Source organism: Thamnophis sirtalis, unplaced genomic scaffold, assembly GCF_051295495.1.
Source record: "Thamnophis sirtalis isolate CommonGarterSnake01/CBP01778 unplaced genomic scaffold, rThaSir2_p1.2 scaffold_9, whole genome shotgun sequence".
NCBI classification, from domain to species: Eukaryota; Metazoa; Chordata; class Lepidosauria; order Squamata; family Natricidae; genus Thamnophis; species Thamnophis sirtalis.
In genome coordinates, this window is record NW_028261389.1 from 72,644,494 (window position 1) to 72,667,391 (window position 22,898).

The following is a 22,898-nucleotide window of genomic DNA, read 5'->3' on the forward strand; positions in this document are numbered from 1 at the left end:
AGCAAAACTGTCAAACCGGAGTTCTGTATTCGTTCTAGTTTTAATCGTTGTAGTAATAGTAAGTATTTAATAAATACAGCGGCACTGAAAAAAGATGAATTATGACTGTTTTTCACAGTTACGACCTTTGCGGCGTCCCCAGGATGATGTGGTCCAAATTCAGACACTTGGCAACTGATTCATGCTTATGACCGTGGCTGAGTCCTACGATCATACGATCCCCTTTTGTGACCTTCTGACAAGTCAGTGAGGAAGCCAGATTCATTTAACAACCGGGTTACTAACTTAGGAATGGCAATGATTCATTGAGCAACTGGGGCAAGAAAGGTCATAAAATCGGGCAAAACTGACTTAATGTTTCACTTAACGGCAGAAATTTGGGGCTCAACTGCGGTAGTAAGTTGAGGAAAACTCTCTACATGCTTCAAAGTTAAATTTAGTTCGGTTCCTGTGAGGTAGCTGGCAGCTGATTGAAGTGGAGTCTATTTGCCTCGTTTTGTGGTTTACGGATCTGATATTCAAATATTTGCCAGTTCTTTGCGCTTCTATTGACGTCACGGAATTTGCGTGTTGACTAAGAGGAAGAAGAGGGTCAAAATGGAAATTACCGCAACATCCTGCTTGTGCTTTGAGTGCCTCTGCTGGCTGAAGCAGGAATTGTGCATTCGAGTTGCACAAGTGATGACAATGGCTCAATATCAGGGTCACATGGGGACTCTCTCATTGTTCTATTGTTCACCCTCCTGTCCGTTTTATCTTAAGATCCCATTGTTATCTGTTCCCTAGCAATGGGAGAGAGGTTTTCCAATCTCTCTGCAAGGAAGGCCAATCTCACGTCAGAAGGCAATTCCTTCTTTTCTGATTTTCGGCATTAGCTATAGCTTTAGAATTCGAATAGCAGAGTTGGAAGGGACCTTGGAGGTCTTCTAGTCCAGCCCCCTGCTCAGGCACGAAACCCTACACCAATTCAGACAAATGGTTATTCAACATCTTCTTAAAAACCTCCAGTGTTGGAGCATTTACAACTTCTGGAGGCAAGCTGTTCCACTGATTAATTGTTCTAACTGTCAGGAAGTTTCTCCTTAGTTCTAGGTTGCTTCTCTCCTTGATTAGTTTCCATCCATTTCTCCTTGCCCCGCCTTCAGGTTTTGAGTTTGGACTGGCCCCTTAAGAGTTTCCCATCTTTATAGGCCTGTTTTATTGATTTTATTTATTTCATGCAATGGAGAGCAGGAGTGATATTTTACGGAAAGTAGAATTACTCCAAAAAGACCTGAATTTGCTTTCCAAAAAAGGCCACAAGTGTCTATGGCAGGGGTCGACAACCTTAAACACTCAGAGCCACAAAGGTCCTAACTGGAAGCCCTCCCGTTCAATTCTGGAGCAGACCAGAAATCCAGTTCCTCCACCATAGAGTCTGCTGCTAGTGCAGCATCCTTTTTTCTCCGCTGATCGGATGTCTGGTTCCCCCACCATAGAGTCTTCTCCTATCCTCACCAAAAGCCCTATCAATTGTGGAGCTGACCGGCGACAGGGAGCCGCAGCACAGGAATGAAAGAGCCACATGCGGCTCCAGAGCCACGGGTTGCTGATCTCTGGTCTATGGAGATTCTCAGTCATCCAGGTCATGGTTGTCCCAAAGGTGCTTTTTGAAGTGGCAACTGGACTCTCTGGTTTTTCTTTGAAGGCGTTTCGCTTCTCATCTAAGAAGCTTCTTCGGTTCTGCTCTCCAAAGGAAAACCAAGAAAATGCAGCCGGCTCTTCTAAAAGCACCTCTGGGTCCACAAGAAAGAAAAGTTTTAGGTTCTTCGTCTATGACGGGTTCTTCCCATGGACTTGCCCTCCTGGCCTTTGAAAGGATGAAGCACTTCATGGAAGTCAAAGACATACAGGAAACCTCACTAGCTCCTGTCTTTGTTCTGAGTGAAGGGGCTGCAGCAGAGAGCCTTTGGGGCTTCATCCTCTAAGAGATGACCTTGGATGGAGTTAGTCCTTCAGAAATTCAAGTCGAAGGGCTTGAGCTCTGTGGCCAAAAGGAGTGAATTTTGTGTTTGTGTATCTGCATACTTGGGTTGATGCTGCTGCAGCTGAGCGGGAGGTCACTTCTGCACACAAATGGGTGGTTGTTGGCAGGGCCAGATTTAGATAAAAAGAGGCCCTAGGCCATTCCACTTATCAGGCCCTTTCACCTCCCATTTTTAAGTTTGTAAATTACATGAGAGACAATAAAATACATCATTACTGTGATATATATCAATATATATCAATATATATAGCTGGCCTCCCGATGGAGGGCGGCTCTGCTCTGCGGCAAAGGCAGAGAGGCCAGCCGCCTCCCCTGCTGCGCTCAGCTGCCCGGCTCGGCCCCCTCGCCCTCACCTGCCTGGCCGCTGGTGGGCTCCGTGTTGACGGGGTGGCTACTGGGAGCGGCCGTGCCTCTCGCCCAACTGCCGGTGCCGGGAACGTGGGCGGGCTCCCCAACTGCCGCGGCGCTGGAACGATCTTAACCAATACATTTTTATGTTTGTTTATTAGTCATATGCGTAGAATTTCTTCTTATTTTCGGTTCAGTGTTTTAGTGTTCACTGTTTTTAGAATAGTGTAATTTTAATTTTGCTAACAATTTGAATGTAGGCCCCTCTTGATCTTGAGGCCCTAGGCTGGAGCCTAGTTAGCCTATAGGAAAATCCGGCCCTGGTTGTTGGCCAGAAATACTCACCTTAATTCTGTCCCAAGCAGGGGTTCCGGGCAGAGTTGAAATGGGTGGATTTGAAGTCCCATAATTCCCCAGACAGCGTGCTGACTAAAGAATTCTGGGAGTTGCAGTCCATGCATACCTGGTGGGGAATTCTGGGAGCTTCCGCCCATGCATGCATACAGGGAGGATTCTGGGATTTGCAGGGTATGTAGGCTGGCTGAGGAATTCTGGGATTTTGCAGTCCATGCATGCCTGGTGCAGAATTCTGGGAGCTGCAGTCCATGGATGCTGGGAAGGAATTCTGGAATTTGCAGTCCATGCATGCTGGGAGGATTCTGCACTGGCTACCTATTAGTCTCCGAATCCGCTTCAAGGTGCTGGTCGCTACCTATAAAGCCCTACATGGCATCGGACCTGGGTACCTGAGAGACCGCCTCCTGCCGATTACCTCTCTCAGACCAATTAGATCGCACAGGTTGGGTCTCCTCCGGATTCCATCTGCCAGCCAATGTCGGCTGGCGACTCCCCGGGGGAGGGCCTTCTCTGTTGCAGCTCCGGCCCTCTGGAACGAGCTCCCTGTTGAGATCCGGACCCTTACTACCCTCCTGGCCTTCCGCAAAGCCACCAAGTCCTGGCTGTTCCAGCAGGCTGGGGGGAACTGAGAAGCATCTACCTCCACAGAAATTGTGAATGTTGGTTTTGTTTTTAATATGTTGTCTTTGTCTTGTTCCCCCCTTTCCCTTGTCTTTTGTGAGCCCCCCGGAATCCTCCGGGAGTGGGCGGCATACAAGACAAATTAAATAAATAAATAAATAAATAAATAAATAAATAAATAAATAAATAAATAAATAAATAAATAAATAAATTCTGGAACTGTAGTCCGTGCAGGCTGGCTGCAGAATTGTTAGGAGTTGCAGCCCATGCATACCTGGTGAATTCTGCCTGGTGCAGAATTCTGGGAGCTGCAATCCACGCATGCTGGGAGGGGGATTCTAGGATTTGCAGTACATGCAGGCTGGGTGAGGGATTCTTGGAGTTTCCGTCCATGCATGCTGGGAGGATTCTGGGATTTGCAGTCCATGCAGGCTGCATGAGGAATTCTGGGAGCTGCAGTTTATGCATGCTAAGAGGGGGATTTTGGGATTTGGAGTTCATGCCTGTCTGGTGCAGAATTCTGGGAGCTGCAGTCCATGCATGCTGGCTGAGGAATACTGGGTGTTGCAGTCCAGGCATGCTAAGGAATTCTGGGAGTTGCAGTGGGTGAGGAATTCTGGGACTTTCCGTCTAGGCATGCTGGCAGAATTCTGGGATTTGCAGTCCATGCCTGCCTGGTGCAGAATTCTGGGAGCTGCAATCCATGCATGCTGGGAAGATTCTGGGATTTGCAGTTCATCTAAAAATTGCCCAGGTTGAGCCACACTAGCACAGGTGACGTCCCTTTGCACCAGAGAGCGAGAGTTCTTGCCTTTAACCTTTCTACCTTCCAGAGGTCCATCAAAAGAGAGACAGAGAGAGAGAGAGAACACCTCGGGAAGGGCTCGCACCTTAACCCTTCCTCACTCCGGAGGCTGCCCGGCTGGACGACCTCGAGAGTCCCCCAAGTCTCTCTCTCCCCACCCCTCCCTAAGCTCGGCGAGAGAGGGCAGGCGGAGCCTCGCGCCGGTGCTCCCTCTCCCCCTCCTCCTCCGCCTGCTGATAGGTCCCTCCGTGGCGCAGGCGCCCTGGAGGCGGAGGTGTGGCTGCAGGTGAGGGGGCCGCGGCGAGAGCGGGGGGGGGTGTTATCGGGGAGGGGGCGGACGCGGGAGAGGACTCGTGGCGGGGGGGGGGCGCAAGGGCAAAGATGCAGACGTTGCCAAGGCGGTGATGGGCAGCGGCTGCGAGGGTCTCCGGGGCTGATGCACAAACTCGGCTTGCTTTCCAAAAAGCCCCCCCCCCGTGTTCCTCGCCCCCCTTCCCTGTCTGGGGACTGGGAGTACTGGGAGTACTGGGAGTGGATGGGCATCTGTGCCCCCCCCCCCCGCTCCCAAGCTGGCTTCCCCCACGCCAGCGGCCCTTCCCTGTCTAAGACCGGATCTGGCCAGGGTGGCATTCGTGAGCTGGGGAGTTTTTCTCTTGGGTTGCCCCCTTTGGAGCTCTTGCAACAGCAGATCAGCTGGGCGAGATCTGCCTGCCGTTTTGCTCCTGGATCCACCCCCCCTTCCCTTCCCGCTGGGTTGGGAATCCAGCCGGTCCTGCTGACAGATCCGTGGCTTGCTCATTGGCTGGCACAGCTCCTTTGCAAAAACATCTTGCCCAAAACAGTAACAGAGTTGGAGGTCATCTAGTCCAACCCCCTGCTCACAGGAGACCTGCATTAGGGTGTTGAAAGAAATGTCCTTCTGGGTTGAGCTCCAAGTGGGGAAAAAGACACTGGAGACATGGAGGCTGCTTGGAAAGATGGTTTATTGTTGGACAGGGCCACATGGCTTGAGCCCTGACCAGAAAAGGTGGTTACATGTTTCATTGTTGATGGAGAAGAAGAGAAGGGCTGAGGAAGGCCGAGATCTTGCCCTAAACAGTAACAGAGTTGGAGGTCATCTAGTCCAACCCCCTGCTCACAGGAGACCTGCATTAGGGATTCAAACCTTCCTGGTTGACAAGTTCAGCCTGCCTTTGCCCCAGGAAGGACCCAGGTGTCATTGCATCACATCCAGATGTAAATGGGCCCCTCCTTAACTTTTTTGTTTTGTTTCCCGGTGGGGTGTAATAATGTAATAATTATAGGATGTAATAATGGATAAGGGCAAGGCTGGGATGACTCTTTTGTGGGGCACCCAAGGAAGAGGAATCGGAGCAGGCAAAGCTTCTAATCAGATGTTGCATCTTGGGTGTCCTCACACCAGTCTGCAAATCTGGAGGGCTTTGTTGTTAGTTGCAATGCTTGCAATTCTATGAACAACGTTCCTCCAGGCCTTTCTGTCCTCTACCATCCTCTGGAGTCCATTTAAGCTCACGTCGACTGCTTCGGTGACCCCATCCAGCCACCTCAATCTCTGTCACCCCCTTCTTCTTCTGCCCTCAATCTTTCCCAGCATGAGGCTCTTCTCCAGGGAGTCCTTCCTTCTCATTAGGTGGCCAAAGTCTTTGAGTTTCCTCTTCAGGCTCTGGCCTTCTAAAGAGCAGTCAGGGTTGATCTCCTCTAAGACTGACCGGTTTGATCGCCTTGCACTCCAAGGGACTCGCAGGAGTCTTCTCCAGCACCATAGTTCAAAGGCCTCCATTCTTTGGCGCTCAGCCTTTCCTATGGTCCAACTTTCACAGCCATCCATTGCAACTGGGAAAACCGTAGCCTTGACTATATGCACTTTGGTTGAAAGAGTGATGTCTTGAGGGCTTAGTAAATCATAATGGTTATAAGTATTGGGGTCAGTTGGCTTTTTGGGGAGAGATGGACAAATACCTTTAGCTCAGGAGAAATGTATGCTTGTGTGTTATATAACTTTAAATAATTTATAACTGTCATTTTCATTTCTTGTTATAATTCTTTAGTTCTGCGTACAGTTTTTCCATTATTTAAGCTTAAATGACATTTTACAATCACTTTAAATGAGAGTTAGATTTTTTATTTCTGGCTCCACATCTCCTCTTATAGGTTTCATAGTACTTAGACCAGTGTTTCTCAACCTTGGCAACTTGAAGATGTCCGGACTTCAACTCCCAGAATTCCCCAGCCAACAAATGCATTTGCTGGCTGGGGAATTCTGGGAGTTGAAGTCCGGACATCTTCAAGTTGCCAAGGTTGAGAAACACTGACTTAGACTAAACCAGGCTATGCCAGTCCATATTTACATTTAGTTTTCCAACAGAATTGCCGTTTTAAACCTTAACTATCTCCTTTGCACTTGTTCTTGTTCAGTTATGGATTCATTGTTTTAAATTTGCTTTTTGTGGTGTGGTATGAGTACCAAAACATCATAAAAAGGTAGAAAAATCAAGAAAAATCAACCAAACAAAAAAACTCATACATAATAGTGCTTAAAATGTACCAAATGTAAACGAAAGAGAGGCCCATATACTATTACAGTAAATATACTTTTGTCAGTCCTTTACATATTATTAAATCTGGAGCGTACAGAAATTTACTACTCTTGTCTTCTTGTTTTTGTAGTAAAAGGATTTTGCATCCTGATCTTAGTTTTTATCTTAATAGGAATTTTTCAGAATTTGTCTGCATGTGTGTGTTATGTAAAATTTATTTATATGTATGTATGTATGAATGTATGTATGTATGTATGTATGTATGTATGTATGTATGTATGTAAGTAAGTAAGTAAGTAAGTAAGTAAGTAAGTAAGTAAGTATATATGTATGTATCAGAGGTGGGTTCCTACCAGTTCGCACCTATTCGGTAGAACCAGTTCGTCAAATCTACCAAACCGGTTAGAAGAGGTTCCACCAGTGGACCCGGAAAGCAGGCCACACCTACAGAAGAGGTTCCAACATTTTTTGAAACCCACCACTGGTCCTTGGATATGATTATTCTACACTATCATGCTCCTATTTATAAAACTCAGGGCCTCTGTGAAAGGTAAGGATGACTACAGCGTTTGTGGTGCAATCAGGACATTGCGTGTGTTGAAGTTGTTTTAACGCAAACCAAAGATGCCTTTTAAAAAACAAGTTTACATCATATTCTTATGCATGCCAGTGCTGTGTGTGAGGTGATTTAAGATGGTTCTGACAAGTGTCGTCGGCATCTTCATATCCAGTCACATGGGCGGCAAGCCACTCCCATCCAGTCACATGGGCAGCAAGCCACTCCCACAAAGGAGGCCACACCCACAGAGTAGGTTCGAACAATTTTTGAAACCCACCACTGGTATGTATGTATGTATGTATGTATGTATGTATGTGTAGGTAGGTAGGTAGGTAGGTAGGTAGGTAGGTAGGTAGGTAGATAGATAGATAGATAGATAGATAGATAGATTAGATAGATTAGATAGATAGATAGATTAGATAGAAAGATAGAAAGATAGAAAGATAGAAAGATAGAAAGATAGAAAGATAGATAGATAGATAGATAGATAGATAGATAGATAGATAGATAGATAGATAGATAGATAGATAGATTCATTTCTTTACTTCCTTGTATAGCTGATAAGCAGAAAGCAAAGGTTGCTTTTAAGTTGTAGCTGCCTTTTTTGGGGTGGGGGGTTGTTAAGTTTTACATGAATTCTTACGTTGGTCAAAAAAGCCTGAAATAAAAATTCATTGAAAAAAAGAAGTTGTGCATCTTTTTGAACAGCGGGCTCGCACATCATATGTGTGGTTTGTTTTTGCTTAGTACGATATGCAAATGTGGTCTTTGTGGTTTGCAAACCATGATTAACAAGTCTGAAAAAGTGCCAGGCAGCGGTCACTGAAGCAGAAGTTATGCAAACTTTTCCTTAGCGAAACTTGTTTTTCTGTATGCTTGGGTCTGGGTTATTTTTTTTAAAGAAAAATTATTTTCCCTTTAGTATTTTGTGTTTTTATTTTCGTATTATGTAAACGGCTCAGCACCTTTTTGGAATGGAAAGGCGCCGTTCATCACCGAAGTAAATAAATAAAACCAGCTTGAATGCATTAATCATTTATTAGTCAAATTTATATGGCCGCCCATCGCTTGGAAAGTTACTGTGGACAGCATACAACATTTTTTTTTTTACAATTACATTTATTGCATTTTGGTCCCTCTTTCCAGAAATAGCTGCTACGTAACTCCTAGAGAAATTCGGAGGGTCTGTTTCTAATGTTGAAATAATCAAACAAGGTCATTTCTTAGGGTAAAGGCAAGTTGCATATTTTATTTATTTATTTGTATCCCAGCTTTATTATTTTTGCAAACCTTCCTTTCTCCTGTTTTCCCTACAGCAACAATTCTATGAGGTATGTCAGGCTGAGAGAGAGTGATTAGCCCAGGGGTCGGCAACCTTAAAAACTCAAAGAGCCACAAAGGTCCTAACCGGAAGCCCCCCGTTCAATTCTGGAGCCAACCGGAAGTCCAGTTCCCCCCACCATAGAGTCTCCTCCTAGCATGGCATCCTTTTTCCTCTACCTGTCCTAACCAAAAGCCCTATCAATTGTGGAGCTGAGCAGTGATAGGGAGCCGCAGCAGAAGGGAAAAAAGCCACATGCGGCTCCAGAGCCGTGGGTTGCCAACCCTTGGACTACCCCAAGGTCACCCAGCTAGCTTTCATGACTAAGATGGGACTTGAACTCATGACTTCCTGCTTTCTAGACTGGTACCTTAACCACTGGATCAAACTGCCTCTCTTGATCATAATAGAGATACTGTATGCGTGCCAATTAAAGCAGCTGAGGTTTGTAAACAAATGGATAAATACTTATCTGGACTAAGAAGATGAATTTTAAGATGTAATGCACAGCCCGTTTTCTAACTAGGTGACAAATAAGATTTTAGTTTGAGAAGGATTTTAATCAGGTGCTCATACTGTGTAAATTATTTCAGATTGGCCAATTTTATTCTGCCTCTTAACCAAATCGTTGCTTAATTGGAAGCTTCCATTAGGATGCTAGCCACATTATTTTGATAAGGCAGGCTTGGATTGCACCAAGCTCCTTTGCTACATCCAGATTCCCCTAAGGAAGTAACAAGGAATTTGAGGTACTGTTTGTGATTTGCTTTCTTTAGAGACCGTCAAGCAAAATCGATGATTTTTAAAAAAAATAAAAATAAAGAAAAGGATTTTTAAAAAAATTTAAAGCGGATTTTTAAAAATTTAAAATGGATTTTTAAAAATTTAAATCAGATTTATTTTTATTTTTATCAAATTTATTTGAATAAAATGTTATTGAAGTAAAAAATCTATCTAAAGATAGTTTTCTATTTAAGGAACATTAATAAATTGGTTCATTCAGCATGAAAGTGGAGCTTAGTTATGTAGCAGGGGGCTGTATATTCCGTGACCCATCAAAACTGCGGTCCACTAAAGCGCGCCCGATTAAAGCGCGTACGTGACGTCATCAGCAGCGCGACAAATACGACCGCGGAGAAAAAAGGGCACTTTAAAAAGCGCTTTTAAAGCAAGCCGATTCACATAAAGGTAAGGGTTAGGTTTAGGTTTAGGGTTAGGGTTAGGTTAAGGGTTAGGGTTAGGTTTAGGGTTACGTTAAGCGTTAGGGTTAGGTTTAGGGTTAGGTTAAGGGTTAGGTATAGGGTTAGGTTTAGGGTTAGGTTTGGGGGGGTTAGGTTTAGATTTACGCGTTAATTTTAAGTTTACCGATCACAGCGTGCTGTTTTTGTCGCGCTGTGATGATGTCACGTATGCGCTTTCGTCGAGCGCGCTTTAGTCTACCACGGTTTTGTGGTGGAACCCTATATTCTGCAGTGTTTACATTTTTGGGGGGGTGAACTCATTCAATGAATCCAAGCTCTGCAAGCTGAGATAACATGCCCTGCATTGATGCATTCCCCCAATTTCACAGCAACCAGGAGATAAATCATAAAGGAAAGTTCAGGAATATTCCTTTATCCCGTTGTTTTGCAAATCTATGCACGCTACGAATTGTGTGATTGTTTGAAGAGAAATGCATCCATCAGGCTCTTAAGTGTGAGGAGGAAGGGCAAGCAGTTAAAAATGAAAGTGAAACCACCTACCCAACTTATAATATTAAAGAGCACCTGTCATTTCAGATTCATCATGGCAGTGCCTGTTGGAGGGCATCGACTCACCTGCTTCCTGCCACGCCCCTCACCTTGTTGTCTCACTGCCGCATTGAAGTGAATGAGACTGTCAGTGAGACGGTTCCACCACAAAACCGCGTTCGACTAAAGGGCTCTCGACGAAACCGCGTAGCTGACGTCATCACAGCGCGACAACAGCGTGGAGAAAAAAGCACGCTGTAAACGCTAAACCTAAAATTAAACCCTAAACCTAAACCTAACCCCCCTAAACCTAATCCTAACCCCCCTAAACCTAATCCTAAACATAACCCTAAACCTAACCCTTAACCTAACGCTAAACCTAATCCTAACCCTTAACCTAACCCTAAACCTAACCCTAACCCTTAACCTAACCCTAAACCTAACCCTAACCGTTAACCTAACCCTAACCCTAAACCTAACCCTAACCCTAAACCTAACCCTTACCTTAACTTGAATCGGCTTGCTTTAAAAGCGCTATTTAAAGCACCCTTCTTTCTCCGCGCTCGCTGTTGTCGCCCTGTTGATGACGTCAGCGACGCGGTTTCATCAGGCGCGCTTTAGTCGAGCGCAGTTTTGTCGTGCCACGCAGTGAGACAACAGCGGATCAGAGGAAGAGCTACTGCAGGATAGAGATGACAGTTGCTCTTTAAAAAGTATGATTTAAATCGAGTTGATTTAAATCAAGCCTTTTTACTAGTGATTTAAATCATGATTTAAATCAAGATTTAAATTGACTTGATCTATCTATCTAATCTAATCTATCTATCGTGTGTGTGTGTGTGTGTGTGTGTGTGTGTGCATGTTCCAGCATAACTCTGGAACGCCTTGAGCAATTTTAACCAGACTTGGTACACAGATGACTTACTCTCTCTCTAGAAAAATACTGTGGGGGTAAGACATCCCTAAAACCTCTCGGGGTGTGTGTTCTGTTAAGATACAGCCTGTTGTGCCTTAAAATGGATTTTACTGTACTGCCATAAAATGGATTTTGCTGTACTGCCATAAAATGGCTTCTACTGTACAGTGCGGTGGAGTTGCCATGGTAACGGCTTCACAGTACTCCACAAGGGGACTCCCTCTAGTAAGGGGGGAAATCCAACCTTAGAAATTACGTTTGGCCCGGATATTCCCTCCCCCCCCCCCCAAATAAATAAATACCTGGGCAACTCCGAGTTATCAGCTAGTATTTGGTATAGATCAAATCCACCCTGCGATCAAGGCTGTTCTGGAGTCAAACTATAGTTTAATCTCCATGCATTTCATTTAAGCAATGATCAAGCAGTGGAAAAGACGTGTAAGTATCTCATGCCCTTGAGAATTTATTAGAATTGCAGATTTCAGTTTTCTCTTCGTATCCTAATTGTACATAAACAAGGATTCTTCCCTGACTCTTTTTTTCCTGCAAGAAGTAACCATATCAATCGGCAGCCTTATTTTCCTGGCAATGCCATCTTCTCCAGCACTTTTCGTAATTGTGGAATGCAAATGGCTTTCATATTTGGGGGAGTGCGTAAGCGCTCTCCCTAAGATTACCTTTTAATTAAACTGTCAGTTTTGTTCAACAGTTAAAAGACGAGCTTCCCTTCCATTTATTAGGACATCTCAGATAATTAGTCCGTTGCAAGAAGATCAGTTCATGCTGTTCCTGATCAGAGGATCTGAAGGTTTTCTTAGTAACGACGAGGTGGAGCTGGAAATTCTTTTTCACATCAGCAGATGAAGATTGTGTTGGAAACTCATTCGGCTGACGGCAAATTGTAACTGAAGCTCATGTATTTCATAGTCTTGTGGAATGCATGCTTTTTTCATGTACAATGTCCAGGGGTGGGATTGAAAAAGTTTAGCAACAGGTTCTCTGCCCAGTCGCTGGGTGGGTGTGGCCATGGGGGCGTGGCCTAGTCAGCTTCCTGTATCACGACAGGAAGGGGGGTTTCCTCGAGCCTCTGGGAGGGCGAAAATTGTATCCCCTGGGCTCTGGATAACCCTCCGGAGGCTGGAAACGGACCTGTTTCCAGACTTCCGGTAGGCCCGTTTTTCACCCCCTCCAGAGCCTCCGTGTGGGCCCTGCCCTTACCTAGCATCCAAAATGGATATGATGTTTTTGACATGTATTAGAATAGAATAGAATAGAATAGAATAGAATAGAATAACAGAGTTGGAAGGGATCTTGGAGGTCTTCTAGTCCAACCCCCTGCTTAGGCAGGAAACCCTACACCACTTCAGACAAATGGTTATCCAACATCTTAAAAACTTCCAATGTTGGAGCATTCACAACCTCTGGAGGGAAGTTGTTCCGCTGATTAATTGTTCTAACTTTCAGGAAATTTCTCCTCAGTTCTAAGTTGCTTCTCTCCTTGATTAAGTTTCCACCCATTGCTTCTTGTCCTGCCTTCAGGTGCTTTGGAGAATAGCTTGACTCCCTCTTCTTTGTGGCAACCCCTGAGATATTGGAACGCTGCTATCATGTCACCCCTAGTCCTTCTTTTCATTAAACTAAACATACCCAGTTCCTGCAACCGTTCTTCGTATGGTCTTCAGAGCTGAAGAAGCTTCTTGGATGAGAAGCGAAACGTTTTCAAGGAAAAACAAAGAAACTCCAGTTGTCTTTTGAAAAAGCATTTTTGGGTGATGTAGAAACATGACTTGGCTTATCTTCACAGGATTTCAAAAATATCTGTATGATCTGCATGAGCAGGAAGAATGCGAAAAATGACCAGCAGTTTTCAAGATTGCATAACCAGGGAGCCTTGTCAATGGATGTATAATGCAGTGTTAAGAGACATGCTGTTTTTCACGCTATCTCTTTCATGGATATGCTGTGTAAGGCAATGGCACTCCAGAGAGGACCATATTGGTATAATATTAGCAATAGCAATAGCAGTTAGACTTATATACTGCTTCATAGGGCTTTCAGCCCTCTCTAAGCGGTTTACAGAGTCAGCATATCGCCCCCACAGTCTGGGTCCTCATTTCACCCACCTCGGAAGGATGGAAGGCTGAGTCAACCTTGAGCCGGTGAGATTAGAACCGCTGAACTGCAGATAACAGTCAGCTGAAGTGGCCTGCAGTACTGCACCCTAACCACTGCGCCACCTCGGCTCTTATTGTTGATCAGCCAAGACTTAATAGAATTGTAGCTCTTGAACTTTCTTGATGTTATCAAGTCATCTCCAGAGGGATCCAGTTTTTATGCTGGGCCTAGAAAGTGAACAACAGTTGAAAAAAACATGAGGAAAATAACACCAACCTTGAATTATACTTATTGGCTTCTCTTCTTATAGGACACTAGCTGGATACCCATGCTTCGCTATGAAACCATGGGGCCGGATGAGTCGTGCGCTGGCCATGCCCATATAAGGCAACTGACAGTTGGAACAGAGTTCCTTTCAGGTGGGGAGGGAGAGTAGAACGTTTAACTCCTTAGCATTGACACGTGTTAATATAATATCGCATTAAAAATACTGATGATCTGATGGCCATTTCGGAAAAAAAAATCTTTTTTAGAAGTCAAGAGGAACATAACATGTCAAATTTCAAGTTTATAGGATTTACAATTCTGGAGATTTCGTGATGAGTGAGTGGTATTTGGCTTATAGATAGATAGATAGATAGATAGATAGATAGATAGATAGATAGATAGATAGATAGATAGATAGATAGATGATAGATAGATAGATGATAGATAGATAGATTAGATAAATAGATAGATAGATAGATAGATAGATGATAGATAGATAGATAGATAGAAGTATCTCAAGGGGTTCTTGAGATACAGATTGCTATTCATGATGACATCTTGGGGTGGCTCAATCCTTTTTATCTTGTGATCTTCATTTCCCCCCTCCCCCTATATTCTCTGCTTTAGTTTGTTCTGGACTGACCCCCTCTTCTGAATCTCTGAGAACCAGACATGAAAGCTGATCTGTTAAATATTGTTTATATTGGGGATACATATGGCAGAACATTGGTGAATGCTTGGACTTATGTTACTGGTTAAGAAAGATTGATGGCTTATTTCATTTGGATATCACTTCTGGATTTTGTGTTTGGGATGGAAAAACAAATGCAACTTTGACTTTGGTTTTGTTGATCAGAAAAAGTTGTCGTTAGAGAAACGGCTAGTTATATAGTCCTGTCTAAAAGCAAAAAGTTGGGAGTGTTTTTATCTTGTATTGTGCTAAAAAGTGTCGGAAGTCAATGTGTGTCCCCCCCCCTCCTTGTATCTCACACCCCCTTTTTCTCACTTCTTTTCTGTCCCTTAATTTCCTCTTCCTGTTTGTTTTTTCTTTATATTTTATATAATAAAACAAATTAAAAAAAGAAGGGAAGAATGGTGATCTCCAATAAAAGGAAAGGAAAGAAAACCCCCAGCTCTGCTATTTATTCGTTTCTCCACCATAGCTTGAAGCGATTATTCCAATGATAGGAGACACATCCCTTGATCAGTCCTTGAAGTCTGTCTACCTCAAGGAAAAATTGGTGTAATTATATTCTTTGCTGCCACTCACATACAGATGTCCGGCAGACCACATCTGTCATCATCCTTAATTAGGTCAGGATTCCGATCATTCTGCTTTCGGGCGGGCTTATTACCTTCTTACATATTTTCCAACCTTGAGGATACAACTGTGTATCAACCTTAGCTTCTCCCCTTGATGATTCCTTGGTTTTTTTTTTAAATTCAGTACTTGGGAGGGATAGAGTCATTTAAGATCAAACTCTTGGCCATTTTTATTTCCTCTTTTGACTGCAGTTACGTTCTAAGACGGGTCTCAAGCTCAGTTTTCATTGAGGGCTGCCTCAGAGCTGTGTTTTTTTTTATTTGAAAAGTTTTATTGTTTTAATTAAACAAAAACACACACACACACACACAAAGAATCATCTTTCATTACCTCTTGTAGAAAGCGTGTCGATTGGTTAGAACAGTGTTTTTCAACTTTTTTTGTGCAAAGGCACACTTTTTTCATGAAAAAAATCACGAGGCACACCACCATTAGAAAATGTTAAAAAAATTTAACTCTGTGCCTATATTGACTATATATAAAGTAATTTTCCCACGGCACACCTTACACTATGTCACGGCACACTAGTGTGCCGCGGCACAGTGGTTGAAAAACACTGGGTTAGAAATACATTTCGTGAGTTTCTTCCACAATCATTACATATATTTCATTCAAATTGAATTGTACCTTTTAAAATTTATGTATTTTACTATCACTGTACCACAAATCTCATTTGGTTACAGTTATTCAAAGGTGCTATTATCTAAAATCAATTGTATTTAAAGACACAACCACCTACTGGCATACATTCGCAGTCTCAATAAACCTCCAATGACTTTACACCTTTATAACATATTCTAAAACAAAGGGGGGGGCAGCTACAGAGGTGATATTCAGCAGGTTCTGACCAGTTCTGGCGAACCGGTAGCAGAAAATTTGGAGTAGTTTGGAGAAGCGGTAACTACCAGCTCTGACTGGCCCCGTCCTCATTTATTATCTGCCTCCGGAGTCCCAGCTCATTGGGAGGGAATGGGGATTTTGCAGTATCCTTCCCAGAGGTGGTATTTAGCTAGTTCTGAACAATTCTGGAGAACCAGTAGCGGAAATTTTTGAGTAGTTTGGAGAACCTGTAAATATCACCTCTTACTGGCCCTGGCCCATCTATTCTCTGCTTCCTGAGTCCCAGCTGATCGGGAGGGAATGGAGATTTTACAGTATCCTTCCCCTGCCATGCCCACCAAGCCACACCCACGGAACCAGTAGGAAAAGTTTTTGAATCCCACCACCGGCTGACTGGGTGTGGCCGTCTGAATGGGTGTGGCCACTGGGTAGGAGTGGCCAGCTTGACACCACTCCCCAAACAGCTGGCATGTTTCCTCTTCGCATAGGGTAGACCGGGCGGAAGCTACTGTGGCCCGATCTTTCCGCTTCGCATTGGGTAGACTATTGTATTGTTGATCAGCCAAGACTTAATAGAATTGTAGCTTTTGAACTTTCTTGATGTTATCAAGAAGTCGTCTCCAGAGGGATCCAGTTTTTATGCTGGGCCTAGAAAGTGAACAACAGTTGAGAAAATATGAGGAAAATAACACCAACCTTGAATTATATTTATTGGCTTCTCTTCTTATAGGACACTAGCTGGATACCCATGCTTCGCTATGAAACCATGGGGCCGGATGAGTCGTGCGCTGGCCATGCCCATATAAGGCAACTGACAGTTGGAACAGAGTTCCTTTCAGGTGGGGAGGGAGAGTAGAACGTTTAACTCCTTAGCATTGACACGTGTTAATATAATATTGCATAAGAAATACTGATGATCTGATGGCCATTTCGGAAAATAAAATCTTCTTTTTTAGAAGTCAAGAGGAACATAACATGTCGAATTTCAAGTTTATAGGATTTACAATTCTGGAGATTTCGTGATGAGTGAGTGGTATTTGGCTGATTGATAGATAGATAGATAGATAGATAGATAGATAGATAGATAGATAGATAGATAGATAGATAGATAGATAGATAGATTAGATAGATAGATAGATAGATAGATAGATAGATAGATAGATAGATAGATAGATAGATAGATAGATAGATAGATAGATAGATAGATAGATAGATAGATAGATAGATAGATAGATGATAGATGTTTCCTCTTCGCATAGGGTAGACCGGGCGGAAGCTACTGACTAGGATGGCCCCGCGGGCCGGATCCGACCACATCGCGATCCGCATCCTTCACGCGGGCCTTGAGTTTGACACCCCTGTTCTAAGAGGACACTTTCCCCGGTTTTGGTCTGAGTGTTTTGGAAACGCTCTAAGGAAAAAGAAGCCGGTTGCAAACTGCCTGAACATGACTTGACATACTTGTGGTTGATCTGATTGACTGAGATGATGTAATGGATGGGACTTGACTGGTTGAACCTGTTCCACTAGATTTGGCCTAATCTGATACGTTTTATTTGCAAGGCTCGTACCCTGCCTAGCTCCACAAGATTTTGAGATCACATGTTCAAGTGGAACAATAAAGAAAGAAGAATAAACTTCAGGACGTAACAGGTACACCCTTCCCTTCTGATTCAAGGTCGTTAGAGCAAGCTAGCAGCAAATTGATTTGCCTTCTGATGCGGTTGTAGTAGAATCTTGTCTCTTTCCTTGAGAGTTCCAAGCCCCTGTGTTTACATTGTTTTTAAGGTCTTAATCTCACCCAACTTGGCATCAGCAGGTATATTTCCAGCTGCCCTTCCTTCCTTCTGGCTTCCAGCCCAGGGGTTTGGATTTCCAATCTCATAAAGGCCAGGAAATGTGGGACTATTTGTGAAATGGCCTTTTTGAGAGAGTTACGTGATTTACCTGGAATAGAATAGAATAGAATAGAATAGAACAAAAGAACATAACATAACAAAACAAGAACAAATAATAAGAATGGACTGGACTGGGCTGGGTTGAGCTAGAATAGAATAGAATAGAATAGAATAGAATAGAATAGAATTCTTTATTGCCCAAGTGTGATTGGACACACAAGGAATTTGTCTTCGGTGCATAAGCTCTCAGTGTACATAAAAAAAATACATTCATCAAGAATAAGAATAAGAATGGACTAGACTGGACTGGACTGGACTGGACTGGACTGGGCTGGGATGGGCTGGGCTGGGCTAGAATAGAATAGAATAGAATAGAATAGAATAGAATAGAATAGAATAGAATAGAATTCTTTATTGGCCAAGTGTGATTGGACACACAAGGAATTTGTCTTCGGTGCATATGTTCTCAGTGTACATAAAAAAATACATTCATCAAGAATAAGAATAAGAATGGACTGGGCTGGGCTGGGCTAGAATAGAATAGAATAGAATAGAATTCTTTATTGGCCAAGTGTGACTGGACACACAAGGAATTTGTCTTTGGTGCATATGCTCTCAGTTTACATTTAAAAAAATACATTAATCAAGAATAAGAATAAGAATGGACTGGGCTGGGCTGGGCTGGGCTAGGCTAGGCTAGAATAGAATAGAATAGAATAGAATAGAAATCTTTATTGGCCAAGTGTGATTGGATACACAAGGAATTTGTCTTTGGTGCATATGCTCTCAGTGTACATTAAAAAAAATACATTAATCAAGAATAAGAATAAGAATGGACTGGGCTGGGCTGGGCTAGGCTAGAATAGAATAGAATAGAATAGAATAGAATAGAATAGAATAGAATAGAAATCTTTATTGGCCAAGTGTGATTGGACACACAAGGAATTTGTCTTTGGTGCATATGCTCTCAGTGTACATTAAAAAAAATACATTCATCAAGAATAAGAATAAGAATAAGAATGGACTGGGCTGGGCTGGGCTAGGCTAGAATAGAATAGAATAGAATAGAATAGAAATCTTTATTGGCCAAGTGTGATTGGATACACAAGGAATTTGTCTTTGGTGCATATGCTCTCAGTGTACATTAAAAAAATACATTAATCAAGAATAAGAATAAGAATAAGAATGGGCTGGGCTGGGCTAGGCTAGAATAGAATAGAATAGAATAGAATAGAATAGAAATCTTTATTGGCCAAGTGTGATTGGATACACAAGGAATTTGTCTTTGGTGCATATGCTCTCAGTGTACATTAAAAAAAATACATTAATCAAGAATAAGAATAAGAATGGACTGGGCTGGGCTGGGCTAGGCTAGGCTAGGCTAGAATAGAATAGAATAGAATAGAAAAGAAATCTTTATTGGCCAAGTGTGATTGGATACACAAGGAATTTGTCTTTGGTGCATATGCTCTCAGTGTACATTAAAAAAAATACATTAATCAAGAATAAGAATAAGAATGGGCTGGGCTGGGCTGGGCTAGGCTAGGCTAGAATAGAATAGAATAGAATAGAATAGAATAGAATAGAATAGAAATCTTTATTGGCCAAGTGTGATTGGACACACAAGGAATTTGTCTTTGGTGAATATGCTCTCAGTGTACATTAAAAAAAATACATTCATCAAGAATAAGAATAAGAATAAGAATGGACTGGGCTGGGCTGGGCTGGGCTAGGCTAGAATAGAATAGAATAGAATAGAATAGAATAGAAATCTTTATTGGCCAAGTGTGATTGGATACACAAGGAATTTGTCTTTGGTGCATATGCTCTCAGTGTACATTAAAAAAAATACATTAATCAAGAATAAGAATAAGAATAAGAATGGACTGGGTTGGGCTGGGCTAGGCTAGAATAGAATAGAATAGAATAGAATAGAATAGAAATCTTTATTGGCCAAGTGTGATTGGATACACAAGGAATTTGTCTTTGGTGCATATGCTCTCAGTGTACATTAAAAAAAATACATTAATCAAGAATAAGAATAAGAATGGACTGGGCTGGGCTGGGCTAGGCTAGGCTAGAATAGAATAGAATAGAATAGAATAGAATAGAATAGAATAGAAATCTTTATTGGCCAAGTGTGATTGGACACACAAGGAATTTGTCTTTGGTGCATATGCTCTCAGTGTACATTAAAAAAAATACATTCATCAAGAATAAGAATAAGAATGGACTGGGCTGGGCTGGGCTGGGCTGGGCTAGAATAGAATAGAATAGAATAGAATTCTTTATTGGCCAAGTGTGATTGGACACACAAGGAATTTGTCTTCGGTGCATATGCTCTCAGTTTACATTAAAAAGTACATTCATCAAGAATCATAAGATACAATACTTAGTGATAGTCAAAGCATACAAAATACGCAATCAAATCATACTAGGAAACTAAGTAAAACAATTAAATCGTAAAGATACAAGCAACAAGGTTATAGTCATAAATGGGAGGAGACTGGTATTAGGAAGGATAAGAATAATAATAGTAATACAGTCTTAGTAAATAGTTTGACAGTGTTGTGGGAATTAGTTGTTTAGCAGAGTGATGGCATTCGGGGAAAAAAACTATCCTTGTGTCTAGTTGTTCTGATATGCAATGCCCTACAGCATCATTTTGAGGGTAGAAGTCGAAACAATTTATGTCCTGGATGCGAGGGGTCTGTAGATATTTTCACAGCCCTCTTTTTGACTTTTGCAGTATACAGGTCCTGTACGGAAGGCAGGTTGGTAGCAATTGTTTTTTTCCAAGTGCATAAGTATAAAGGAAAGCAATCCATGGGTGGATGAAATCAAGCTTGACTATTTTCTGTTTAGCAATGCCGTTAAGAAAGTGGGCTAAGGAAAATATGCCTGGTGATGTTGGATCTTAATTTCCCGCAGTTGAAAACTCACGTCGCTGTAACATACAAAGAAATTCATACTGGCGTGTGTTTTTCCTTTATTTATTGTAAGGGGAATTGTTCAGTTCAGGAAGCAATCATGTTTCCAGCACTGTGATATGTGTGTGTGTGTGTGTGTGTGTGTGTGTTTTATTTGTGCTGATAAATAAATAAAGGGAGACTAGTATAGATCTATTTCAAGCTATTTAGCTCTCATCAGCTAAATAGCTTGAAATAGATCTATACTAGTCTCCCTTTATTTATTTATCAGCACAAATAAAAAACACAAATATAACAAAAGGCAACAGTAAAAATATTGAGTTTCTGTCGTGATGGACTCTTGTGACGAGCCGATTGACAGATGTTGGAAGCAGTTAGCTTCCTCCCATAATTGGGGCTTACCAGGGGTTGTGACACTAATATATATTTATAAATAAATAAATAAATAAATAAATATATATATATATATATATATATATATATATATATATATATATATATATATATATATATATATATTTATATTTTTCAGTTCGGAAATTAAAATATTTTAACATGCTGTATACACGTGTGTGCATGACTCAAGATTTTTATATCGTTTTTAAAAGGGAAAGATCAGAGTTAATGCTGTAGCTTGTTGTTAGGACAGAATGTTTACATTTTGTGGATTACGATTAAGATCTGTAATATAGAGAAAATGGGGGGAAATGCTGTTTTGGGTTTTTTTAAAGATAAAAAAATAAACATGCATTTCTGTGATATATATGCTACGACTGAGTGATGATTGATTTTAAAAAAGCTCTGTTTCTTGTTGATCTCTTTTGGTTCTCCAACCTAAAATATTTTAAAAATGGGGGCCGGGGGGGAACCATCTCAAAAGCATCAAAGTATAAATCAGCATATTTATAACCAGAACTTTCTTTTGTTGCTGTGTTGCAATAATTCCTTATTAAGTCTCTTTATAATAAGCAGAAGTTTGCTGTCAATGAGCGTTATTTCACTTGTAGTTTATATCCCTAAGAATTAATTGTAGCATTTAAAAGTCTTGGGGGGATTTTTTTTTTAATGCATGTCAAATCGCACAAAATAACATTTAGATCTATATTTAGCCAGCGTAAGCTGTAAATAATTATGGAACATCTGGAGTTGGTAAAGGGATGAAGGATAGCTTGCTTGAAGTAACTTTACTCCAGACTAGGCAATTCTGATTTTTTCCCATGTTCGTCTCTCGTTTTGTATTGCTGAAAGTAAAAATGTGCTCTTGAGTTTCATTATAATCTTGTGCCATTTGGAGACATAGAGATGGTTATCTACATTACAGAGCAGCCTATTTTGAAAAAGGTAGCCGTGCATTTCCATTTTGGTAAAGGTACCATATGTGCTAGTCGTTCCTAACTCATGTGCTCACCTCCGTTTCAAAGCCGAAGACGTCCCCGTGGTCATGTGGCCAGCATGACTCAATGCCGAAGGCACACAGAACGCTGTTACCTTCCCACCAAAGGTGTTTCCTATTTTTCTACTTGCATTTTTTTACATGCTTTCAAACTGCTAGGTTGCCAGAAGCTGGGACAAGTAACAGGAACTTACTCCGTTACGCAGCCCTAGGGATTCAAACCTCCGAACTGCCAACCTTTCTGATCGAGTTTCCTATTTTTCTACTTGCATTTTTTACATGCTTTCAAACTGCTAGGTTGGCAGAAGCTGGGACAAGTAAGGGGAGCTCACTCCATTAGGCGATGCTAGGGATTCAAACCGCCGAACTGCCAACCTTTCTGATCGACAAGCTCAGCATCTTAGGCTCTGAGCCACCAATGCATTTCCATTTACATCTACATTTTTTTAAAGTGAGCAACATCTTAAGAGTGAAATCCATAGAGATAGAGAGGAGAAGTAGGAAACAGTATTTGTCTGACAAACATTATCATGTTTTTTCTTTTAAATCTTTTTTTATTGCTTCATCTTTTAGTTGAGGAAAATAAGAATACTTATTTTCAGATTTCCGGTTTTTCTGTGACAAAATTCAGGTTAAGATGGCATGCATTGATTTTTAAAAAAAAAATCTATCAAGGTGCAGTAAAAAAAAGTATAAAATGTAAACACCATATCAACTACAGTGATGGAACAGTTTGCAGTCAAACTGGTCTCCCTTTCAGAGTATTTAAGGAATTGATTATATAAACTGTATAATTTCAGCGTTCCAAGTATCATGTAGAATTAAATCAGAGTCCAAGGCAAAACGATCCTTAAAGTTCCAATTTAATAAATCAGACATCTTAGCACATC

The 22,898-nt window shown here is 41.9% G+C and overlaps 1 protein-coding gene across 1 annotated transcript in view; it reads left to right on the plus strand.

The window, feature by feature from the left end:
* Positions 1–4,363: 4,363 nt before the first annotated feature.
* Positions 4,364–22,898, plus strand: part of CCDC91 (coiled-coil domain containing 91) — a 143,727-nt gene continuing 125,192 nt past the window's right edge. Inside the window, exon 1 of the mRNA XM_087722255.1 lies at positions 4,364–4,443. The gene's annotated coding sequence lies outside the window, so the exon portion shown is untranslated. The remainder of the gene's footprint in view (positions 4,444–22,898) is intronic.